At 36.3% G+C, this 26,548-nt stretch overlaps 1 pseudogene across 1 annotated transcript in view; it reads right to left on the bottom strand.

Moving 5' to 3' along the window:
• Positions 1–276: 276 nt before the first annotated feature.
• Positions 277–26,548, bottom strand: part of LOC308497891 (serine/threonine-protein kinase VRK1-like) — a 62,034-nt pseudogene continuing 35,762 nt past the window's right edge. The window contains exon 3 of the transcript in view: positions 277–1,497. The product of the transcript in view is annotated as a serine/threonine-protein kinase VRK1-like (transcript). The remainder of the gene's footprint in view (positions 1,498–26,548) is intronic.

Genomic DNA, 26,548 nt, shown 5'->3' with positions numbered 1-26,548 from the left:
GTGCACATCATAGTAATTTTTCTCATAAGTCCTCCAGAACCTGTCACATACAGCATGGGATAGCTTAAAGAGTATATAACCTAAGGATTTTGTAATTTTATAAATTAGCCTTTAATAAATTGTACAAAGTATTTATTTTAATAAAAAGTTTGTTTTTCAAAGCTATAGGTATTTCACCGTTACCCCCACCCACAAGACTCACACAAAAACAAAATAGAAAAAGAGGGGAAAAATCCAATGAAAGGAAGAAAAAAAAACTGGTTCACAGCATTTGATTTACTTCTGGCCCCTTTTTCTGGTTTTTGAACGGGTTTGTATGGTTGTTTCTGTCTGCGCATCTGACCATTCCATATCTTCAACACTAGATTCTGTGCTTTCCTCAATTTCTTTCTTTCTCTTCTTTGATACAGTTTTCGCTTTCAAACCTCCATTCTCCACAACGCGGAGTTCCAGTTTGCCATCATCCTTACATCCTACAGATTTTAGTCCTTGCAAAAGAATATCTCGTAAACTTTGATATCGAGGTTTTTCAACTTAGTCCAGTGATTTCACTGTTTCCATGAATTTAGCAATTTCATCTGGCTTGTTTATCTCAGGAAAACATTTGTCCATCAAACCTGCAATATTTTCTCTGTATCTAATTTTGGAATCTCTAACATACTTAGGATCTTTCAAATTATCCTCCCAAGGAAGATGGCCGCTAAGCCACTGGATCATACAATAACCGGGTATTTCCACGTCACCACGTCTCGATGGGGCCACGCCATTGTGCGCATCGATGCTGGTGAATTCAAGAGTGCCATCGTGACATCTTCTGGGGTCTTCTTTGTATTCTTTATGGACTCCTTCTGGGCAGTATCGATAAGCAAGGCCATAATCTACCAAGTACACCTGGTCAGCATTATTGCAGCTCAGAAGATTTGAGGCCTTGATATCTCCATGTACAGACTCGTGCACATGAATATATTCCAGAATATCCAGAATTCTTAAGCTTAGCTGCAAGACAGTTTTCTGAGAAAACCTTTTGGCATATGCTTCATATATTTTCTGAAGGTCACCCCCAAAGCGATCTATTATCATAAACCTGTAACTTTTTCCATTTTTATCATGTAGACCAGGCCCCCAATACTTAGGGACACCCAGCTACTTCAGTTTATGGATCTGAATCCATGTCTGAATTTGCTCTGGTTTGGCAGCTCGCTGGTAGAACTTTAATTCGGTAAAAAGAGGTCCATTCTCACTGGGTTCCACTTTTACAACACAGGGTGCCTCGCTGCCCACCGATTTTGAAGAATTCGTATCAGCAAGATATACACAACCAAAGCCACCTTGGCCAATGGGTGATTCTAGTTTCCATTCCTTTTTTGACAAGTCGGTGATTATCTCCCCAGCTGCAAACTGTTCTGCAAGACGTCTCTTTGCAGGGCCCTGCCTTGCAGCTTAAGCTGCTTTAAACACGAGGCATTTTCACCCGAGCAGCAGACCCGTCGCCTTCTCCTCAGAAGGAACTTCCCAAACAATTTTTTAAAAGAACAAACTGGAGGTATCCAAGGTATCAAAGAAGCGAAAGAAAGAAATTGAGGAAAGCACAGAATCTAGTGTTGAAGATATGGAATGGTCAGACGCGCAGACAGAAACAACCATACAAACCCGTTCAAAAACCAGAAAAAGGGGCCAGAAGTAAATCAAATGCTGTGAACCAGTTTTTTTTTTTCTTCCTTTCATTGGATTTTTTTCCTCTTTTTCTATTTTGTTTTTGTGTGAGTCTTGTGGGTGGGGGTAATGGTGAAATACCTATAGCTTTGAAAAACAAACTTTTTATTAAAATAAATACTTTGTACAATTTATTAAAGGCTAATTTATAAAATTACAAAATCCTTAGGTTATATACTCTTTAAGCTATCCCACGCTGTATGTATAGGTTCTGGAGGACTTATGGGAAAAATTACTATGATGTGCACTTTTTAATGGTCGTATATTTCTCAGAGTATATAAAATGACAAAGTTCTTACTTTTAAGGAAATACAAAACTTAAAATAAAGGGTTCATTTGTGGCCATAAAAAATTGTTTTGATTATTCTAGATCCATAGATTTCCCATATAAATTTTAGAATAGGCTTCTCAGTTTCCAAAAATAAAGTGTAAAAAATCCTACTGAGATTTTGATTGGGATTGTATTGAATCTGTAGAGCAGTTTGGAAAGAAGAATTGACATCTTAACATCTTAACAATATTGAATCTTTCAATACAGTTTATCGCTCCTTTTGTTTAAGTCTCCTTTGATAACTTGCACTAGGGTTGTGTAGTTTTCAGCATAAATATCTTGCACATATTTTGTTATGTGATATTATGTGATGTGGAGGCTTGCATCATTTTGAAGTCTAGACCTTACAATACTCATCAGTTCAACCCCCACATTGGCACATAATGTAAGGTGAATATTACTGAGTCCACCTTTAAAAGGGAAAATGGATACCAACTGATAAAACTTAGTTTTCACGGTTAATTTGCTTCATAGTAATGTTTTTAAAGAGCTCAGTTCCATGATACTTCACCTAGATCTGGTTAATAGAGAAGAAATGGGGAGTTCCTGATGTTGAAAGAGATGTGGTTTAAGGACAGTTACACCTTACACAAACGGGTAGTTTGCGTGTTGAACCATCTAATCTTGAATTGCCGTGGACACGCTACAGCAAACTTTCTAGAAATCTAATGTTTCAGTTATTGGAAAGAACCCAATGATCTAATTCTAACACAGTATAATGTTTCATTGCTGAATAAGTCAACGCACAACATAGAATTAAGAGGCTCATTAATTATATGGTTATAAATTTCAGAGTGAAAAAGGCAAATTGGGTATTTTAGAGTAGTTAATGGCTTTGGGGAATGAACAGCCAATTTAAGGTGATTAACCAAATGAAAAGAAAAGCTCACCTAAGCTCTTTGGCAAAACATCACAGAGCCCATGACAAGGATGGCACTTGTGTTTGCCACTTTTACCTGTAGTTTTGACTAGGCTTTGCTTTTTTTTTTTTGCTTTTTTCTTTTCTTTTTTTTTTTGGTCTTTAAAAGCCAAAAAGAGATAACTACAATTCTTATCAACACATATGAGGAAAACAGCTGATATTTGTCTGGGACAGCTCTGAGGGGCCAGGCTTCCTGTGACTTGCTCCGAAACACCTTTCTGCTCTGTATTCACTACGTCTCCTCATCCTGACCAGATGATACTGATGCGAATGCACATAGAGAAGATCGGACCGAAGAGAACCTTTTTTTTCTAACTGAAGAGAATGACTCTTTAAGTATAACGATCATGGATAATTTTTCAATAGCACAAGATGTTACAGTTCTGAAGAAATACGTACATTTAACTGAATGTAACGTTAATTACGTTAGACATCTCATAGATTCTGTGGCAACTTATAGTAAGGCTTATTCTTTAAACAAGAGCAAAATTTTCTTAAGTCAGCAATTGGATAACAAATTCTGTATGGAGCAGAATGAATTCTGACAGCAATAACTTTTAAGTTAAGGGATTGTAGTCCTCAAATAATGGTCTACAACTTGGAAATTTGTAGTTTCAGATCACAGGAAAAATATAAGTATCAAGACATGAGCTAGCTATACTCCAGCAAGTTAACAAGTTGTCGTGTACTATTTTAAGGGGGAATATGATTAAAGATGAATCCTAAAAGTATTTCCAGTACAGACTCAAAACCAAACCAATTCATACCCAATCTGGAGAAGCAGCCATTAAAAATATAACTGCAATGAAGAGCACCACTTCTTATGCTACAAGTTCCAGGTCTTCATTTGTAGCAAATGCTTTATTTTTATTTTTTCAAAGAAATGATATTAAGGTCAAAATCAATTCTCTGAAGTCAAATATCTACTTTCCAAGATTGTTATGTCATCAGTTATGCCTTAGTTTTTCCAGAGGAGACTGAATCCAAGGTTCTGGCCACTAGGCATTGAAATGAATGGCCCCAGGGCAATTTTTCTGATGTGCAGGTGTGCTCTAGTGCACAATACCTTGTCTCCAGGGTCCAGCTCAACAGAGAGAAAAATTAGCTTGCCCTCTGTCCTCATAAGAGGAAACCTTGTGTCAGAAAAATATCAGCCATGTATCTAAGCTAAAATGGACTTAACCTAAAGCTTGAATTGTCAGGTGGTGTCTACATTCTGGAATGTCCAAAGCTCAGGAATCTCAGTCCATTGGAGCTTCACGGGGGGTGTAGGAAATCCAGGCATGTCTAAGACACCTGTCCAAAGGGATGCAATACTGAAAATATCAGAAGGACCTTATTAGAACAGCACATCACCTGTAACACAGCCTACATGATTGGGTCCTCCAAGGATTATGTTATAGAAATGTTCTGGCGAAACTCAAAAATTAGAGAAGCAATGCAGTAATTTATCCTAACTAGAGGGATTTCCATATGCACATGGAAAATTTGGATTCAATGACCATTGGGGAGGTTAAAGACATTCAGGGTAAAAAGATATTTTCAATACAACATTACAGAAATAAACATGCATTTTATGTTGTATCAACAATCTTTTTGTTTATGAGGGCAACACTATTTAGGCTAAGCTGCAGACAGGACGTGAAGTATGGGATTTTTATTTAGAATCTAAGTTCATTAAAGTTGGAAGAACCCTTAGAAACCCTGTGGGTCAGTCATTTCCAAATCACCAAGTGCTTCAGAATCATTTAGGGAACTTGGTGACTATGCAGGTCCCACCTCAGAGACGCTCTGGAAATCTGCTTTGGTTCTGAAGCAGAAACTCTGTGGACTATAACTGGGGAACACTACTTGGTCCAACTCCTGTGGTGTACAGTAAAGCAAGCTGAGAACCAGAGAAGATGAGTGCCGTGCTCAAGGACACACAGCAGAGTATTAGCAGGCACACTTTCCTCATCTGGAGCAGAACCCAGGCTACCAGACATCCCAAGATGGTAGGACACCGGCCACTCATTACTGTCCCTGGCTGACTAGCCCTAACTGAATGGCAAACACTTTTTTTAGGAGCTAAGAAAATGAGTTTCTGCCCTGAATTATGTAGGAAAAATGTGTAGGTTGCATTTAAATTCTTTTTTCTGTCATAGAAATACGTACATATATATGACATTCACCGGGAATCAGGAGGGCTGAATTCTAGATTCTAGTCCTCTCTTAGCGATTAAGATTCTCTAGACAAGTCACCCCTCCGACGTTTACTTTGTGCATTGTTAACAATGGAGCTGCACTAGGAGACCTGAAATAGCTCTTTCAGACCTCAGATTATGAACTTACCACAGGCAGAAATATCTAACTTCCTTCTTCCATTTTAGCCACTTAATTGTTTTATGAATGATGGTAATTATATTAATAGTTAACAGTACTAAGTGCCAGAGAGTGTCCTAAGCATTTCACCTAATTTTTGCACTTAATCCTTACAATAACCCACTGTTACCGCATTTTTCGAATGCAGAAAGTAAGGTGCAGAGAAATTAAGCAACTTTCCTAAGATTACATAATTAGCGAGTCATAGAGCTAGGAAGAAAACAGATAAGGGTGAAAGGAAAGAAATGCAAGATAAGATGATGACATAATATATTTTAAATATTAGCCTTTTTTCAGCATTTTATTTTGCCCAATTGTCTTCCCCCACATAAAACAGGCTCTTCTGTGCTTATGGCCTCATAGAATAGATATGACAGCCAAAGGAGTCTTTTTCTGGTTTTTATCTTTCAACTGTTTAGGTTTTTAGAGGAACTGAAATTAGTCATTACATAGACGATTTGGGAGAAAACATAGTGAAATTTACACACCTGCACACACATACTTTTGCATACCTACACAGGTGTTTGAATTTGCTAGAGAGAAGAGCAATGGAGAAGAAGCAATGGAAGGATAGATATTGTCATGTAGAGCCTGTATCTTGCTACCAAGCCTGAAGAGGTAGTAAAATCTGCAAGGAAGTTTATGGAATCCAGAGGGATAGGGGCTTGAGCCTCATTTCCTGGGGGAGGCCAGAACCCAGAGAACAAACAACCAGTACTCTCAATGTCCAGGTAGGGTTTCCATGTTCCAACATGACACAGAAGCATTGGGATGCTGACCATCTTCCCAGGAGCAGCATCAAAAACCCAGAAAGAATTGTTGGACCTAGAAGGACACATCTGTCAAGCACGGGTGCACAAAGACAAAAGACCAGATAGGGTAAATGATACCTCGGTGGCTGTCTGCGGCGACAGATGATTCTGAAAATTATATGGACCGTCTCTAACACTTATGCGTCCTTATTGCATGCTTGGGGAAAATCATGTGAACCCCTGGTTGAAACTGTGTTTCTGCCACCATGGCACAATTTGGGTTTAAAATAGAAAACAATAAAATTTTATTTTCTGCATACTTGATTTTGTAAAATGATATTTGTAACCAATAGTGTAGCAATAATTCCAAGTTCTGAGAGGCAGTGACTAACTTTCAGGTGCGGTATGGTTTTGTTTGTGCATTTTCATACTTCTGTCATTGTCTTATATGCATAGAGATAATAATCAGAGGTCTATTAAACACTATCAGTGTTTAACACTAACACTAACCACTGACCATTAAATAATTACAGTTGCATCCGTAGGAGTCAAAAAATAGTTGAAAAATAGTTGAGCTCCATTGGAGCTCAAACAATAAGGTGATGTGTTTACTTCTAGTCCTGGATACTCTGACTCCCGTACTAAACAACTCAGAATTGAGCAATCTCAATGAGAAAAGGGTATTATAAAGAGATGAGAGGTGGACCCTGCCAATACCTTGATTTTTGACTTTTAGCATCCAGAACTGTGAGGCAATAAATTTCTGTTGTCTATGAGTAAGTTTCCCAGTCTGTGGTCTTTGTTACGACAACCTTAGCAAAATAATGCAGAATGTAATCGACAAGAAAACTTAAAAAAAAAGAAAAAACGAAAACCTGACAGACTCATCAGGAAGCAAGGGATATCTATCGCACAGTGCATTACCTCTTCAATGAAACAGTGCATACCTTTTCAATGCTTAGTACAAACAAAAAAGACATTCCTTGCCCAGTCATCTCCAAAGTTACTAGAACCTCTGACCTCTGGTGAAGAACACCCCCAATACTCAACGCTGGTGGGGAAAGAGCTCCACTTGGAAAGGTGCTGCACTTTTCTTTAATCCTTAAAGGAAAATGATTTGATTCTTTATTCCTTATTTACTTCCAAAAAACCCACAAAAACCTCTGCTACAATTGTGTATACCAGAGTATCAATACAGACATTTACATATAACAAAAGTTCAAAGCTCCATAGAACTATTATATATCTTTCTAAAATCCCCCCTTCTGGTTTAGAATAACAAACTGGACGCTTTTAAATCCAAGACAAAAGTGTGTGCACTTTACACTTTATTTTAAACTTAAAAAGTGGTAGAGTTACTACCTAGTTACTTGATGAGTATCAACTAACTGAAACTACCTACCTAAGATTAAATACCGTAGCTGGCTACATTTAAAAGATAATTTCTTAATAGTTAACTCTAGCAACGCTTACAACATTGCCCTAATATCCTCCAGATAAGACTTAGATATTTATTGTTTTAGAAGCTGACTGGGGAGTTGCATTATATCTCATAATCAAATCTGTTGGTAAAGAATGATCTCTTTGTTTACGTTTTTTCCCGATTGCCTAAGAAAAATTGTACTTCTCACTAATAAAGTAAAATTCAAAAGCCATCAAACATTATATCTTTTAGGGAAAAGTGGTTATATAGAAGTCTTTGGAAATAGTCCAGATTGTACAAAAAAGGAAAGAGATGCCAGGATAAATTCTTTGCATTAGTGTAGTATATTGCACATAGTAGGCACCATTTTTCTTTACCTTTCATTATAAAAGTTTATATGAAAGAAGAGTATTTTATTTCAAACTAAGTAAGTTGAATGAGAACAAAGGGCATTCTTCTTTAACGGTACCTCATATTTATTTAATATTGGACACCGCCCTTCCATGTGTAGTGTATAATTTGGTTTTGCAACAAACCTATAAGTACTAGTCGGCCAAATCTACAGAAAACAAACAAACAAACAAACAAACTCAGAGAGATTAAACAATTGCTAAGATCACCTAGCTAGGAAGTAGCAAAGTTAGACTTAAACTCAGGTTTTTAATTCCATATCCTGTGCCTTTCAGTTTTCTTCCAGGCCATACGGAAGTCTATCTCTCACACCACATCTTTCAGGGGAGTTTGTCAACTGGGTTTATGTTACAATAAAATATAACTTTCCTGCATGATTCCTTGATCTTGAACTGTTGTAGCTGATCAAGGCCTATTTGTAGCCAGAGTATAAATGGAGGCAAATAATATACTTTGATCTCATTACACATGATCTATTTCCAAGCTTCAGTTCCTGTAGCATATACTTGCTAAATACAAGCTAATAGTAAAGTGGCAGGAAAACATTTTACTCCATTTATTTTCTTGCTCAGCTAGAATGACCAAGAAGAAGCAACTGAATTACAGTTGAATTTATAGTTACAAATGTTATCACCAGGAAACTGTTGGATTTGATGTTATCGTTTCTGTAATTACAAGAGAAATATCTATTCCACTGGAAGTTACCACAATATGGGAGTAATTGCTATGCTATTACAGAATAGTTGCATGATATGGTTATTCTTTTCATACAACTATAAATTATGTACTAAACATAATATAATTTATTATGAAAAACTTCACATGGCTTAAAGTAGCTACCAAATCCAAATGGAGCTCTGTGGTCGGTACAAAGTAATTACATAATTATTTAAGCCTCACAAACTTAGAAATTACAAAGTACTTATGAAAAGCATTACCACGAAAAGTTAAATGGAACTTAAAATAGTTACTAACCCAATTTAGGTAATGTTTTTTGTTGTGTTAAATGGCAATCCCATCATTATTTTTCTCTGAGATAGCATCTAATGTATTTTAAAAAGTGCTTTTTATTTGTCTTTATTCATACAACCCTAGATTCTCAGTGTTGGAGGGAAAAAAAAACATTTAAACTAATTCTTTACCCAAATTATGAGCCTATTCTATAGCATTCAAGACAACTAGTTATGGGCTTCTTCTTGAACCATGGCAGCCCAGAACGTCATAATTTAGTAAACAAAGTCAGTAAATTAGTTAGGATTCTTTGGATGCTTGTGATAGGAGACCCAACTCACACCAGCTTAAGGGAAAGAAGAAACTTACAGGCTCAGGTAATTGAAAAGCTCAAGGTTACTGGCCTCAAGCCTGGCTTGATCTAGGTATAAAAATAATCTTGTAAGTATTCAATCTTCTTTTAAATACCTGTTTGTATTTCTCTATTGGCTGTGTTCTCAGATAGGCTCTATATTGGCAAGATGTCTACCAGAAGAGTCAGGTAGAACCAACCTACTAGCTCAGTAATTCTAATAGAGAGAACTTCTCTTTCCCAGTTGTTCCAAGAAAAACCTGGAATGTTTTGATGGGAATGTTCTGTATCACATGCCCTTCCCTGAATAAATCACTCCATACAGGTCTTCATGGGTTACAACACCCTAAAACAAGGAGGGTAAGGTCATTCCTAAAGGAAAACTGTGATACTGTTAATGAAAGAAGAAAGAATGAATGCTGAGCAGAGAAATATGACAGATGTCCATGACAGACAAGATTTATTATTTTTCCTCTACTAGAGATATTTCTCTTCTTTCCCTTTTATAGTGGAGGACCTCTGAGAGATGAGTTCTGGTGAAAAGAAAATGGATCTGGTTAAAAACCTGGCCCAAGCTGGAAGCTGACATCGGTACTGTTGGCATTTACCATGAGCATGTGATAAGGGTAATTACAAGTTTACAGAAGCTCTTCTTTTATTTTTCACCCAACGTGCAGTTCTTCTGGACACAATGTTCTCTAGCCTCAATCCACAGAGCATTGATTCACCAGCACCAATCTTTCGAAAGTACTTACATTTTTCTTCTGTTTTTTTTTTTTTTTTAAATAGTAATCATGCATGACTCAGGATCTCGGCTGACACCATTCATCATCCACAGAACACTCTGGTGAACCACAAAGTCCTGCTATACATACTGATGACCTCAAAATCACAGCCTGGGGGGGGGGGGTGGTAAGGAGGATCTCATACTCCTAGGGGCAAAGGAGTAAAGTGTGTGCTGCTGGAGAAGCCCCCCACTCTAGTTCTCAGGTGCAGTGGGCATCTGTTATTCCTTCTGGCTACTGGGCATCTAAACCTCCTTCCTCTGTAGGTTTTGGTGGGTGGTACACACATGAGTCATCACAGAAGGTCAAAATGCCGCACACTCACTTTCCCAGTCCCCCTTGCAGCTAGTGTGTGGACATGTGACCTATGCTCCACCAAATTCACCTCCTCTGGTCTTTGACTAGGAGACTAAAGGTGCAAGGTAGCAAGGATCCAGACAAAGCTTCTTGGGCATTGGAGGCCACTGCTATGAGATCAAGTTCCTGGAACAACAGAGCAGCAGTGCCAGCAGCTGTGCCCAGTGTCTGGGGTCATTTGTGTCGAGAGCTTCAGCGCATGTCGGGGACTCTGACCGTAACTCGAAGGCCAAACTCCCTGGGCCAATCTGCAGTGCAACTTTGGCATTGCTCTGGCCCACAGAGGCTCCATGCCTGGATTTCTAGTACTCCAGGAGTTTTCATGAGCTCCCCATTAGCCTTTTTGTTTTCCCTGAAATAATCTAGAATCAGTACATATTGCTTGCTTCCAAAAATCCAGGCTGATATAAAAGTGCTCATCTCCTGCAGTCTAGAAAGATTTTTCCAGTCTCGTGTTTAAGAGGATGGGCTGTAATCCTGTATCAGGCATAACTCTACGATTTTGCTTAAGATTCATAACTTTTCTCATTCGTAGCCATTTTTGCGAAGTGGAGAGAATGGTGTCTACTTCTTAGAACTGTTGCAAAGCAAAGTACTTAGCATATCTCTGGAACATAGTCAAGTCTCAATATGAGCTTTTAAAATTATAAAAGTATTCTTAGCGTGGTGGCCTGGCTTCCGAGTTATAAGAAGCATTTACTATCACAGAGGGATAAAATGGGGGACTTATACTTAAAAACTAAAAATTCTGTCATGAAGAACATTTAAGCATTTTAAATTGTTATCATTTTCTAATCTATTTAAATAAGTTTATCCACAGTAGTGGCTTTGATAAAGGTTGGGGAAGCCCCGCTTGGCAGGGAAGTGACTTACAGGTGTTTCTGACATATCTCCCTGCAGGGGATGTGTACTCTCCAATGAGTTAGCTCATATTTTGAGCCCTATAAAAATGTAAAAATATATGTTGTAATTTCCCTCATTTATTCTTTAGTGTGCCTAATGGGTCTGATCAGCTGCTGGTGTAAAGGTATGAAACAAAAGGAGATGGCTTGTGAATCCTGAGAGGGAGGGAGATGTCACAGTCAAATGAGAGGGGAAAATACTACAGTGGTGCCGGGGCCACCCCTACAGAGAAAGAGTGAATATTCTGTCATACGTTTGCCCTCCTAAAAATTGGTGATTGACTCTTGTTTTGCTATGGAATTTTACTGAGAAACCAAAAACGTGTGTGCTTATTTTTCTTTTGGACAATAATTATAACAGAAAATGCTTCCCCAGCTCTCGCAGGCATACATCCCCAATACTCACACAATTGTACCAGAAATTAGAGATGACAGCCAGGGTAGAAGGACTGAGAAAGAAGAGAGAGGAAAAAAAGCCCATGTTACTAAGTTAATAACCAGAAGAACATCTAAATAGGGGCACTTTTCTTACAATACCACATACTATTTCTTAAACAGAGTCATTCTGTGGTTTGTAATCAAGTGTCTGAATTCTGAATTTATAGGCCCCAGGATGGTAAGTGTGGTTATATGGTATTTAGCAATTTTGTGTGGTGTTGTGCTAAATATGGAAAAATCAGAAAAGTATTTCAGTGCTTTTCCTTTGAGTCTACTCAGAAGGTTGGGTTGGGTGACAGCTAAAAAAACACCAGCCTGGCAAGGGGCAATCAGGTTTATCTGCATTGGAACTTTAATTTTGTTTGAGAAACATCTCTTCAGGATATGTCTAAATTAACTTCTTCCTTTTTGTTCATGTTGCAATAATTTCTCAAAATCCTGAAGTATCTAATACATAGAGATGAATTTCTGCTCAATTAAAAAAAAAAAATCCTGATAATTACAATCTGCTCAAGATCAGAGACTAGGTCTCTTCATCACCCCTGGGGATTTTAAGCACAGGATGAAGGCTCACTAGCCAGGGCCTTGGGCTCTGAAGACACTTCCTAAAGTATTTAGGGGCAAGGACATGTGGGAAAGAAGTTGGAGTCTGACAATCTGGGGTTCAAAGGTTTGCTCGGCCACTTGCTGATACAGAATATGAGAAAAAAATTCGGTGGCCTGTAACAGCCCTTCCAAACCTAAGTTTATGGATTTGATATAAAATTAAAATAGTAACACTTCTATACCAAATACCAGTTTTTCATGATCTGTGGTGGTTTAGAAATTCCAAACTCAATGGTATTTTAAATTATCTTTTACCTCAGTTTTAAAAATCATACAAGGCATTCAGTGTATTTCCTGTACAGTCACACCTCATATTTGGTCCCAAATCATATTAATGTACCCCAGTCTCCCACCATCTCCATCACACTTGATTTCAAAAGTCTTTTGACTATTTTTAAAACTCTTTTTACTGAAAGTAAAAAGATCCATTACTATTGAGTATACTAAATGAATGTAACTTAGGTTCCAAAAGCATTTACAAATAAATGTTTTGAGTCAACCTGGCAGAATAAGAAGAATATGAGCTTAGTCTTAAATTGAATTTTAACTGTTTTAACTAACTGCTGGCTCTGCCACCAGTTGAGCTAGCTGTCGCCCCTTTGGGGTCAAGTTACTTAGCTTTCTTATCTATAAAATGAAGATAATTCTTACCTCCTGTGAATGCTGTAAGATTAGCGATTATAAAGCATTCATAGCAGGGTCCAGCACATGTAGGAGTTCAACAAATTATAACAAAACAGAAATAGAAATATGATTTTTCTAGGTATGCAGTTGCCTAAGGTAACCATTTTGAAGGAAAAAATACTTGTTTTACATATATAAGTTGCTTTAAAGCACTGGTTTTGTTTCCCTATGGTTAAATCACCTATGAACTCTTGAGACCTTTTTAGATGGATATTTCCTAAGGTCATGCATTTCTAATTCATGTATTCATTAAATGTAGTGTGTTTAATATTATTGTTGAATTGGTGAAGAATACATTTTATTGGGAATGTCCCCCAGATCATAAACTTTGGAGAGTGTTGCCAACTTGGCAACTCATAACTCATAGACACAGACAATAGTTTAGTGGTTACCAGAGGGTAAAGGGGGTAGGGGGTGGGAGATGAGGGTAAGGGGGATCACATATATATGGTGATGGAAGGAGAACTGACTCTGGGTGGTGAACACACAATGGGACTTATAGATGATGTAATACAGAATTATACACCTGAAATCTATGTAATTTTACCAACAATTGTCACCCCAATAAATAAAAAAATAAAAAAATAAAATAAAATCATGTTTTACCATTTGAATAGGACTTAAACCCTAATGAGAATGCCGGAGAACAACTGAAATGCTAGACAGGTATTCTTACCACAGAGAGATACAAATAACTATACAGTAAAACAATGACAAAGCTGCGCGCGTGATGTGACACGGACAACTCCCCTTTCCCTACTTCCATGTGCCTGGCCTTGACACTGTTCATCACTAGTTCTGAGGATGGTGGAAGTTCTTCCCCTGGAGGTTTTTGCTTCTGTGGCTACAGTCTGTTTTGTGTGCTGTCCTCTTGGTGGAGGAGCTGCTGTCTGCCCTCAACCCTGCTCCTGTCTATCTTTTCTGGATTACAGACAGAGCCCTCTCATTCCCCAGGGGGGTGGTCCTTCTATGGCTTTCTTTCTTTCTCACATTCACCACCATCCTCATGATCAACATTTTCATTTATTGGCCAGTCATCCTGGTCTCCCTGTGCTCACCCCTCTCAGTCTCTGCCCATCACACCTCTCCATGGCACATATCAGAGTCAAGTCACCCATTGATAGAATATCTACATTTTGTGACATCACTTTCTAGGTGATGAGAATGAGGTATGTGTAAAAATTTTGGAAAGAAAAAAAAGGTGAGAAAATAATTAGTTTGGCCTAGAGAGACCTAGATAGATTTCATGGAGGATCTAATACGTGACAGATGATGAAGAGCATGAGAAAGATGGGAGGGAATGGAATTTCAGGCAGAAGGAATGGAAAAATCAAAGGCATGCAAATCCATAGGGTCATGAAAAAGTGTTCGTTATGAGTGACCTGTTGAATGTGTGGTGGAGAATAACTGGAGATGAGACTGGAAAGGGAAGTTGGGGCCAAACAACAAGGAGCTAAACAGGGTAGTCTACGGAGGTCACATTTACACTGTTGGCAATAGGAAGTCACCAGAAATGTTAGGCATAGAAGTGACATGACAGAGCTGCGCTTTTAAAATGAATGTGTTAGCATGGTGAGGGCAAAATAGAAAGAACACGGTCTAGAGATAGAGAAATTAATCAAGAGTTATTGGAAAGATCCAAGCTAGCAAGAATGAATTTTTAACTATGGGTGGCAAGGGTAAAAGAGGATGGGATTGAATCAAGAGACACTTCAAAGAGAAAGTTACAGGATGAGATGACTAATTGAACCTGAAAATAAAAGATGTCAAAGGTGATTCTGAGATGACATTTTTAATTCCTGGGTCATAGACAGATGGATAGATAGATAGATAATAGAAACATATCTATCTATATCTTCTATTAAGATATCTCATATATCTATAGGTACAGATATACAGATATAGTGATATACATATCAGTGTCTCCATCTTACTTCTACCAATACCCTTTTCTAGATCTAAACACCTGCATATAATATACCACAATGATGATGAAACGCTCAGTACATGCACAATAGACTAGAAGAGCTTCAAGAAGCTCATCTTTTTCTCAGAAGAGCTGGGCATCTGGAATAAGTTACAGGGAGGTTATGGAATTTTCTTCCCTGGAGGTCTTTTACAACAAGCTAGATACCCATCTGTTCGTGATGGCTTAGGTGTGGTCCTCTCTGAAGCCTGGGAGGTGGCCTATTTGAGTTCTTGTGATCTCTTCCAGGCCTACAATTCTATGCTTCGACATCATTTTATGGCGTAACCCCAAGGTATATTATTCATTTGATAAAATAAATAAGATGAAACTTGGAATTTTTTATGGACACTGTCATAGAATGTATTCTGGAAATTCTTAAAATTAACCAGCAAGTTCACTGAATATATTATGAATGATGTTATGGGTCAGGATTTCCCAAAATGTGTTTGGTAGAACTAGTGCTGCAATATTCTTGTTCCAAAAAAGATAGGAAATTCAAAGTATACATTAGCATATCAAAGCCCTGAGATGTCCTATGGGAAAGAAGCTTTTTAAATTTTCACCTAAAGCTTCTCAAAACTTTTAGAAAGACATATGTATCTATAACTCTATATACGACTATCAATCTCTCTCTCTCCTCTCCCTTCCTCTCTCCTCTCCTCTTTTTTCTCTCTCCTTTTTAACTTCCTATGAAAATGGAGTTTCATAAGACATACTTTGGTAAATATTATTCTGGCTTATTCTTCTTATCATAAGAAAATCTGGGTTGGGCATATTACCAGTAACATCTAAGCTTGTCCAAGGATGATCTCTGGTTAATCTGATAATTGAGTTATTTTAAAATTACAGTTCATTTCTCTATAAAATGGAGATAATAGCACCTACCTCATACGGTTAAGAGGATTAAATAAAACCAAATGTGTAAAGCACCTGGCACAGGGCCTGGTAACTTGTAAGTGTTCCATAAATGTTAGCTTCCTACCCTTTGCTTCTCCACTAAGTTTTAGTATCTAATCCACCTTACAAATAAATAGTTTAGGTGCAGAAATACTTGAGTAATTCAAACCTTGCTTTTGCTGAGAAATGGATATACCATCCTGTGTTAAGTTAAAATTCAGAAGGTCAAGTGATTGTCCCTTAATAATCACAACTATATGGAAATATGTGTGTATATGCACAAGGGCCATATAATAATATTTATAATCAGTGGTGGGACTGTGGGTGGTTTGTTTCATTTAAAAATTAATGGACTTTATTTAATTTTAGAGAAGTTTTAGGTTCACAGAAAAACTGAGCACCTACTAAAAAATTCTGGGGAAAATTCACATCATAACAATATTGAGTTTGCCAATCTATCATTATAATGTCTCTCTATTTAATTGTCTTCTTTTATTTATTACAGTAATATTTATCATGTTTAATGTACATTTTATACATCTTTTATTAAGTATATCCATATTTCATATTTTTCATGATTATAAATATTGCTTTCCAAATTTTAATTTCAAATTATCAAACGTTATCATATAGAAATTCAATTAATTTTTGCATATGGACCTTTTATTCTGCAAACTTGCTAAATTCTAATTAGTTAGTTCTAGTATTAGTTCTAGTTCTAATACTAGAACTAATTAGTTCTAGTATTTTTTTTTTGAAGATATCTTAGGATTTTATACATAGAAGTTTATTGTCATATACTAATCAAGAATATTTTGCCTCTTCTGCTCCAGTCTGTATGTCTTTCATTTGTCAAGTATATTATCCTTTTTTATATGTTGCTGGATTCAAATTATTAATGTTTTAAGGATTTTTGCATCTATGTTCATGAAGGATATAGATCTATAATTTTCATTTCTAAGTAATATCTTTCTATTGTTTTGGTAACAGGTTAATGCTAACCTCCAAAAGTGAGTTGAGAAATATCCTGTCCTCTTTTGTTTCCTGGAAGAGTTTATGCACAATAGGTATTATTTCTTCATTAAATGCCTCATATAATTCATTAGTGAAGTTTTCTGGGCCTAGAGTTTTCTTTTGGGGGGATATTTTTAACTCTGATTTCAAATTAAAAAAATAAATGTAGAGCTATTTAGCTCATTTTTTCTGTTTTGTGTAAGCTTTGGTACTTGTGTTTTTCAAAAATTTTCATCCAGTCCATGAAATTGAAGAATTTGTTGGCATACAGTTATTAATAATATTGTCATATTTTATTTAACATCTGTAGACTCTATAGTTATAGTCCCTTTTTATTCCTGATTGTGATAATTTATCTTATTTTCCTGATCAACCTATTTAACATTTTAAATCAATATTATGGATCTTCTCAAATAACTAGCTTTTGGATTTATTTATTTTTCTCTATTGCTTTCGTAGTTTCATTTTTCTTGTGTTTAATTTATTTCTGTAGTTTTTACTCTTACTTACTTTTCCTTAAGTTTACTACTGGTGTTCTTTTCCTAGTTTCTTTAGGTGGAAGATTTGATCATTGATTTTACAACTTTTTCTCTTTAATATAATCATTTAATGCTATACATTTTTTCTTTGTGTATACTACTTTCAATCAATCTCGCAACTTGATATGTTGTATTTTCTTTTCAATTCAAATTATTTTCTAACTTCCCCTGTGATGTGTTTCTTGAGCCATGTGTTATTTACGTATGTGCTGTTGCATTTCTAAGTATTTATGGATTTTCCAGAAATATTTTTCGTAATTGATTTCTAGTTTAATATCACTGTTGTCAGAGGAAATATTCTGTAAATATTTAAATCCCTTCAAATTTTTTGAAATTTGTTTTATGACCCACAATATTGTCTATCTTTGCAAATGTCCCATGTACATTTGATAAATATGCTGTTGTTGGGAGTTTTGTATAAATGAAAACCAAGCTAGTTGGTATCTTAGTCAGTTGGGACTGATATAATGAAAATAGCATAGACTGGGTGGCTTAAGCATAAACATTTATTTCTCACAGTTCTGGAGGCTAGGTAGTCCAAGGTCAAGGTTGCCAGGTCTACAGATGGCTGTCTTCTCACTGTATCCTTACACGATGGAGAGCTAGGAGCAAGAGAAAGCTTCTTTATCTTTGGGAACCTTTTTTTTTTAATCCTGGGTAATATTCTTTGTTCTGAAGTTTACTTTGCTATTAATACTGTCATTCCAGTTTCTTTTTTAATTAGTGTTTTATGTTATATATTTCCCCAACTTCTTACTTTTAATTTATGTCTTTATAGTTAAAGTGGGATTTTTATAAAGAGCATATAGTTATATCTTGTTTTTGTATATAATTTGACATTTTCTGCTTTTTGTTCAAATGTTTTGAAATTTTTTAATTTAATGTAATTATCAACAATCTTGGGTTTAATTCTACCGTCTTGCTATAGGTTTTTCATTTGTTCTATCTGCTATTTTTCTTCATACTCTTTTCCTGCATTAACTTAGTATTAATTATGAAACCAGTTGACTTGTTAGCCATACATCTTTACTTTGCTTTAATTTACTATTAATAGTAGTAGTAATAGTAGTAGTAGTAGTAATAGTAGTAGTAGCTCAAGCCCAGTGGATGGCAAACTTTTTCTTTAAAAGGTCAGGTAGTAAATATTTTAGGTTTGTATTACAACTAATCAACTTTGCTATTGTAAGCATCCACAGGCATCATGTAAAATAATGGCTATGGCTGTGTTCCAATGAAACTTTAACTGCAAAAACAGGCAGCAAGTGAGATTTGACCCACAGGCTGTAATCTGCCAGCTCCTATTGTAAATTTTGTAAAATATATTTTTAACTTATCCAGTTTAGGTTCAAATACTATTATACTACTTTATCTATAATGAAACAACTTTACGAAAGTATACTTCTACTTCCTACCTCTTGAACATGGTGCTATTTTTATCATATATTTTAAATCTATATATGTTATATTCCCCATGATACATTGTTATTATTTTCTTTAAACTTTAAATTATCTTTCATGGAGATTAAAATTGAGGAGAAATACATTTTTTTAATTTACCCACATATTTCCACTTCTATCCTTCTTCATTCCGTTGTCTAAATCCAAATTTCTATTTGGTATCATTTACTCTACTTGTAGAATTTCTTTTAACATTTCTTAAAGTGCAGGTTTGCAAGTGGTTAATTCTACTTTCGTTAGTTTGAAAAAGTTTGTATTTCTCCTAGATTTTTGAAAGACTCTTTTGCTGGGTACAGAATTCTAGGTAGACGATGTATTTTTTATTCTTTAGAGATATTGTCCCATTGTCTTTGAGCTTTCATTGTCTATGATGAACATCTGTTAACATTATCCTCTCCCCAGCGCCCCCAACGGTATATAATGTTTTTTATCCTCTGGCTACTTCTAAGGTTTTATATTTATCACTATGTTTTTAAAGAAATTTGATTACAATATATCTCTATGTGTTTTTCTTTAAATTTTTCTACCTAGGTTTACTGAGATTCCTATATCTGTGAATTTAGAGTTTTTAACTAAAAAATTTTTAATGGCTATTATTTCTTCAAACTTTTTTCTGTCCTTTATTCTCTCATCTTAATTCTCCCTCTAGGAGTCCAATTACATAGATTAGGCCATTTGCTATTGCACAGCAGGCCACAGGATAGGACACTAATTTTTTTTTCTTCTTCATTCTGGATAGTTTCTATTCCTGTGTCTTCAGATTCACTGATCTTTAATCCTGCAGTGCGTACTCTGACACTAATACCACCAAGTGTATTTTTTTTAATTGTAGATATTGTAAATTTTTTCTGGAAGTTGAATTTGGATCTTTAAAATTTATTCTTTATATCTTTATATCATTTCATTTTATATTCTTGAAAATATTTATAAAAATTTATATAGCAAGTTAATGCTCCTTTTCTAATTCCATAGTTTCTATTTTATTTATTTATTTGTTTTTTTTTGGATCTGTTTCTACTGATTGGTTTTACTTCTGGGCATGAGTCATATTTTCCTATTTCTTTCCATGTCTATCATTTGATGCCGCGTATTTTGAATTTTATGTTTTTCAGTGTTGAATTTGTTTTCAAATTTCTTTAAAAAGTGTTGGACTTATTCTGGTGTGCAGTTGAGTTACTTGTGAATCAGTTCGATCCCTTTAAGGCTTATTTCATGCAGTGTCATGGTAGATTTAGACTAGCTTTCATTCTGGAAATAATTTTGCCCCACAATAAATGCATGGCGCTTATGACAACTCTATCCATGCCTGCATTTTTAATGAGGTCCCTCCACTTTAGTTAGTAGAATTACACACTATATTCAGCCTTGATGAGCTCTGAGAATTGCTTCCCCTATTGCTTTTTTTCTGATTTCCAATCCTTAAACGTAGTTTCACCCCATGGATGTACAGATAAGTACTTATCCATAGATTCAACAAATCTCCTTTGCAACTCTTCTCAATTTGATGGTACCACTAGGCTCTATGTCAGTTTATTCTGCCTGCTCTCAAGCCCGAGAACTTTCCCAAGCAGTAAGCAGCGTTATCATAAGATTTACCTTATCTATTACTCTTCTCTTCATCATCATCATTCTTTGCCACCTCTCCAATATCTGAAATCTTTTATTTCATATATTGTGTCTTGTTTCTAATTATTTACATTGGGAGGGCAATTCCTGTGGCCGTTAATCCTCTAAGAGAGGAAGCTGATGCTCTGGTTTGTTTTTGCATGTTAGTTTATTTCTAATAGGTCAGTGTAGTTTTCTCAACCAGAAGAACCACCCTTGATTCTCATATTGTGTTATTTCCATTTTTGTTGTTAAAAAAATTATTTTTTATGAAATAGCCATGACAGTGTATGTAGATCCTTTTTAATACTTTTACCTAGTTAAAACAAACAAACAAACAAAAAACCTGGAAACACTATATCAATTTCTCAATATTTTGTTTGCTTATATATTTTACTTAGGCACAAAATTAAAAAATGTTTTGCTTTATTATCTTAGATCACAATTACACCTGTACCGTGACTGACAAAAGATGCAAAACAAAGGAAATTGGTGATGTCTACATGTTTGGTCAGATGGGCATACAAAGTCTTAGTTATACTCCTCTAGCTATATGAAAGTGATATTACAGTAGTTAATACAAACAGACCTCTGCGAACTAATGATGTTATAGACAGGCTATGTCAGTTCAGGTTCTCCAGGAAGTAGACAGCAAGATGGAGGTAAGAGTGCAAAATATTTAAAGGTGGTAAAACCATGAATTATAAAGGAGTGCCAATATGCATAGGCAAGGAAAGCCTTCAGACTGTTCTGACTCCTATACATGAATACAGAGAGGGACGGAGTAGTGTGTAGGAAGACGTATAGCTTGTGCTAGAGCTCTCAGAGAGTCCAGTGGGGAGCTCCAATGCAAAGACTGCTCATAGAGGAGTCCTGCCTTGGAGAGAAATGGCCAGGTCTTATTAATCCTTCCATATTCTGTTATTGACCAAGTTTTCCCAGGAAGCGGGTAGTTTCAGCTCAAATGTTGCTACAGGTCCTGAAGGTACTACCGCTGGTAGCTGTCACCTAACTTCACTTACAGAAACAGGTTTGTTCTTGAAGGGAGATTAGAGTAAAGCTTTTCCAAGACCTCATCCTATTCTAATGCACCAAGGCTGCAGACAAGGTGGTCCTGAAAAGGAACTGGCCCAGATCATAGAAATGTATCTGTCTTAGTCTGTTTGGGCTGCTAGTACAAAATACCACAGATTAGGTGCTTTATAAATAGCAGAAATGTATTACATACAGTTCTGGAAGCTAGATGTCCAAGATCAGAGTGCCAGCGGGTAAGGACCCGCTTCGGGGTCACAGACTTCTCATGGTATTTTCACATAGCAGAAGGGACTAAAGAGATCTGTAGGATATCTTTTATAAGGTCACTAATCCCATTCATGGGACATCTACCCTCATGACATGATGGCCTCCCAAAGGCCACACTTCCTGATCTTTGGGGGTTAGTATTGCAACATATCAGCATACTAAGCAGCATACTAAGGACATATACTGAGAAATAGTATTCCTAACTATTCCTAACTATTTTTCAGGATATGTCGTAGTCTTCTAGAATAAGTATAGGTCTGGCACTGCAACAATTGCTACTTCTGGTTCCTCAGTTTATTTTTAAAACTTGAGTTTTTGTGCCATGTGTCCTAATATACTTATCCATAAAATGGAAATTACAACAATATGCCCTTCTAGGCCACACATAAATTGAAATAACATATGAAGGGGGGGGGTGGCCTGTGGAGGGAAATGTAAGATATAACCTGCATCTTTTTTAAGCCAAGAATTTTATAGGAAATCTATACAAGTTCTGACAATTAAGTTTGCAAACTTGTTGTAACGATGTTACTAACCGTTTTTTATATCAGAGGAAGTATTCATTATGAATTTGTACCAAATGGACAAACAGTTAACCAAGCTTACTATGTGGAAGTGCTGAAAAGGCTGTGTGAAAAAGTTAGACAACCTGAACTTTTTGCCAACAATTCATGGCTCTTGCGTCATGACAATGCACCAGCTCACACAACACTGTCTGTGAGGGAGTTTTTAGCCAATCAACAAACAACTGCATTGGAACACCCTCCCTACTCACCTGATCTGGCCCCCAATGACTTCTTTCTTTACCCAAAGATAAAGGAAATATTGAAAGGAAGACATTTTGATGACATTCAGGACATCAAGGATAATATGACGACAATTCTGATGGCCGTTCCAGAAAAAGAGTTCCAAAATTGCTTTGAAGGCTGGACTAGACACTGGCAGTGGTGCATACCTTCCCAAGGGAAGTACTTCGAAGGTGACTGTAGTGATATTCAGCAATGAGAGATGTAGCATTTCTTCTAGGATGAGTTCACGAACTTAATTGTCTTACCTCATCTGTCTTCATCAATTAGCATGGTCTCCCTCTTCCCATCACATTCCAATTTCTAAATGGATACGGACATATCAATTTTTTTCCAAAGTAAAAAGGCATAGTACTACCTATCTTTTTAAGTTATTAGAAACATCCATAAAGAGTCTTTTCTTCTTTTTTAAAATTTATTTGGAAGCACCATTAAGTGAATTCTTGCATTACATTGTAATAGAATTACTTGGGTTGCTTGTGTCCACACTATTGCAACATCACTGAACTTTCTATTTACTGTTAGTTCCCAAATTAAAAATTGTGTTATAAATCACTGGCTTCTTTAGCATTTATAGCTTGCTTCCCTTGAAGTAAAAAATAGTTTCATCATCTTTTCTGAAAGGTCATGACTCATTGTTTTTTTCAGATCCAATGTTCTAAATTTAAAAGTCATAACATACAATTCTGTAGGAGGGGAAACAGAATACACTAAAATGCTGACTCATACTGGAGCACAACTCTGATTTAAAAAAATCAGAAAAAAAAATCCAAATTATGATCTTGTTTAAAATGAACTTTACCACAGAGAGTAATGTTATTGAGAAAACAAAAATATAAGCTGCATGCCACTGCCATCAACAGTGGTTTGAAATAGTAGCAGCGTGACTTGGACTAAAACTCAGGTCCAATCTAAAACCCAATCAAAGCCATTTCAGATTCTTCTTCAGTGGTTTGAGGAATGCCTCCTCATTTCCCTGATCTATAATCTTGCAGTCTCCCTAGGATTTGTGGTTTAAGAGAATGGTAAAAATGTTGTGATATGTCAGCAAGAATGACTAAAACAATGGAAGCACCTTTAGGAAAGAGAGTGCTTCAAAAGAAGTGAACATATGGACAAACACTTCTAGGAAAATACAACAAGACTCTTTGCTGATCTATGAGAGTAAAACAAGAAAGGTAGATGGATGGTCAGACTTCACCTGTTTTCATTACATTGCTGTTTGCCCTTGGTTTATCCAAAGGCTTCTATTTCTCAAAGAAATAAACGGAGGATAAGGCTAGGAAGATAGCTCTAACCTCACCTGTTCCTTATGTCTGTGGTGCTCCTGGGAATACAGACAAAGGAACATTTCATTTTGTGGAAGTCAGAAGCAAAAGAAAATTGGTAAAGGCTCAAGTGGATATCTAGCAGTGGCAATACAAAAGTTTAGGTTCTGCCTTCAAGTAGCTTATCTTCCAAAAAGGTGATAAGGAAAACACATTTGAAACAAATGCAAAGAAAATAAGGTTATATATAATTTAGTGTCAGATCATTGCTCCATTAATCCCATTCCATTTCGTTTAATTCTCACACCTTCCCTTATATAAATCCTTCTGTAGAGGTCGAAATTTTCCACATTCCTCTTTCTGTTTAAGTGGGTACTATTTGAGGAGAGCAGTCCACGTCTACCACTTGCTTTTACCATTATGCACTGGGCCTGATACACATATGTAATTACATATTATGAATGGGTTAAGACTATTAAAAGAAAAATGAACAGTAATGAGGTAGTAAAAAAAAAGTCAATGAAAAAAATTTTAATCTTAGCACTCTAGAATTTGGCACATAGAAAGCCCTCAATGTATATGTTGTGAATGAATGAATAGTTTGAAGAGATAAATAAAGTATTCTAAGATAAGAAAGTAACATCGTCAGAGAGGCATGGGAATGGCATATTGATGGATCTGAGAGATTAGCCAAACTAGAGCTGAAGTAGGGTAGCATGAAATAACAGGAAATAAGCATCATCGGGATAGACAAATTATGGGTCTGGAAAACCCAGAAAAGAGGCTTAGATTTGATGTCCTAGAAAACAGGGAGTCTTTGAAGGTTTGGGGACCAATGAACTGTGGAACAAGAGTGTCTGAGGAAGATGAATCGTCTTGCCATGTAGGATAAGTTAGGAAGAAGAGGAGGCCTCACCTAGCCCAGCTCTGAGCCCTTAGCAGCCATGCAGGTGTGAAGTGATGGCTGGGAGAGGGGGAGGTGATGGAAAGGAGGGGTTGTGGATAAGAGGCATTTCAAAGGAAGACTCAGCAGGATTTAATAAACACTTTTCAGTAGATCAAAATCGCTGGGATTACTGAGTCTGCAACGGGATAGATAAGAAAATGACTAACACTTGTAGAAGGAGCAAAAGATAGAAAGCCTAGGAAATGGAAGCCAGGCCTGGGAGTCAGCTACCCACGACCTGCCTCAGCACTTGTTAATTCATTCCTTAAACTCAGGAGGTAGCCTCAGCATTATCGAAACTTGCTAGCCTCTTGCATTCTGCCATCATATAAGGTTTAAGACGCAAAGAGAAAAGATAACCCAGTTCTTGTCTTTAGCAACGTATCTGGAACTTTCTGGAACTGCTACTTCACAAGGCAGGATTCTTCTGAACTTGCCATATATTCCCCAACTCGTCATGCCTCCTAGGAGGCTAAGAACACACTGAGACAAGCACCGAGGAATGCCTTCACCTGCTGGAAGATTTAGGTCCATGAGCAACATTAGCTGGTGAAAAGTTTCTTATTTCAGCATTTAAAATACTCAATGTAATGTGTAGAAAGAGTGAACTCACCCAGTTGTAGAAATACACCTCAGCATACATAAAAAGAAGTACAACATTTAAAGTAAAGCAGAAAGTGGAACTACAAAAGCATCATCCACTATGCATTTTCTTTACATTTTCTCTTGATGAGAATCTTTCTCATGTGGGAATATTGCATTTGCTGTGGATTCTGTCATTTGCGTGTCCCATTAATGATCCCAGTATCCCTATATCTGCTCAGGAAAGAAGAAAAACTTCCATGAAGAGATAAATTGTGGTATAGCCATACATCATATAGTGGAAATAATGTAATAGAAAAATGTGCATGATGAAACTTTATTGATTACAAAAAATGCTAATTATGTGACATGATAGAGGTATTAGTTAATGCTATGGCAGCAATCATATTACAATATATAACTGTTTCAAACCAACCAACACATTGTACACATTAAACTTACACAATTCAATTATATCTCAATAAAAAGAAAGAGAAGAAAGGAAGGAAGGAAGGAAGGAAGGAAGGAAGGAAGGAAGGAAGGAAGGAAGGAAGGAAGGAAGAAAGGAAGGAAGAAAGAAAAAAAGAAAGAAAGAAGAAATAAAAACTTTATCCACATGGATAAAACTTAAACACTAAACAAGAAAGTTGCAAAAGAAAATCTATTATCTATCTATCTATCTATCTATCTATCTATCTATCTATCTATCTGTACGTATATTATATATCTAGATAGAGAGCAAGATTCTATTTACATAGTCTAAAAATTGTAAAGGAATACTACTTTTTTGTTTAGGGATACATTAATGTATATGAAAATCTAAAGATTTATATCTGGAAGGGAGAGAAAGGATGGAGTATAGGAAAATACAATGGGATGTTATAGGGACTTCAACTATATTCGTAATGATTCATTTCTTTAGCTAAGTAGTGTGTAGGTGGGTTCATTACATAATTCCTTACACCTTTCTGTAGCTTTGAAGTATTAACAATATAATTTCCTTAAGTCTTCAGTTCTTTCCTGGGATGGAGGGTGGAACTGGCACTGGCCATTCCACCATATCTAAGTAGAATTTGTTTCCTCCCTCTTCAGCACAGAAGAGACTCACATCCATAGCAGAGAGACCAAAAAAAAAGAAGACTGGAGACCCCTGTGTAGAGAGTTCAGTTATTAA

This window comes from Rhinolophus hipposideros (assembly GCF_964194185.1).
Source record: "Rhinolophus hipposideros genome assembly, chromosome: 5".
In the NCBI taxonomy this organism is placed as follows: domain Eukaryota; kingdom Metazoa; phylum Chordata; class Mammalia; order Chiroptera; family Rhinolophidae; genus Rhinolophus; species Rhinolophus hipposideros.
The sequence above is the reverse complement of the archived record's forward strand: the minus strand, read 5'-3'. Positions and strand labels throughout refer to the sequence as shown.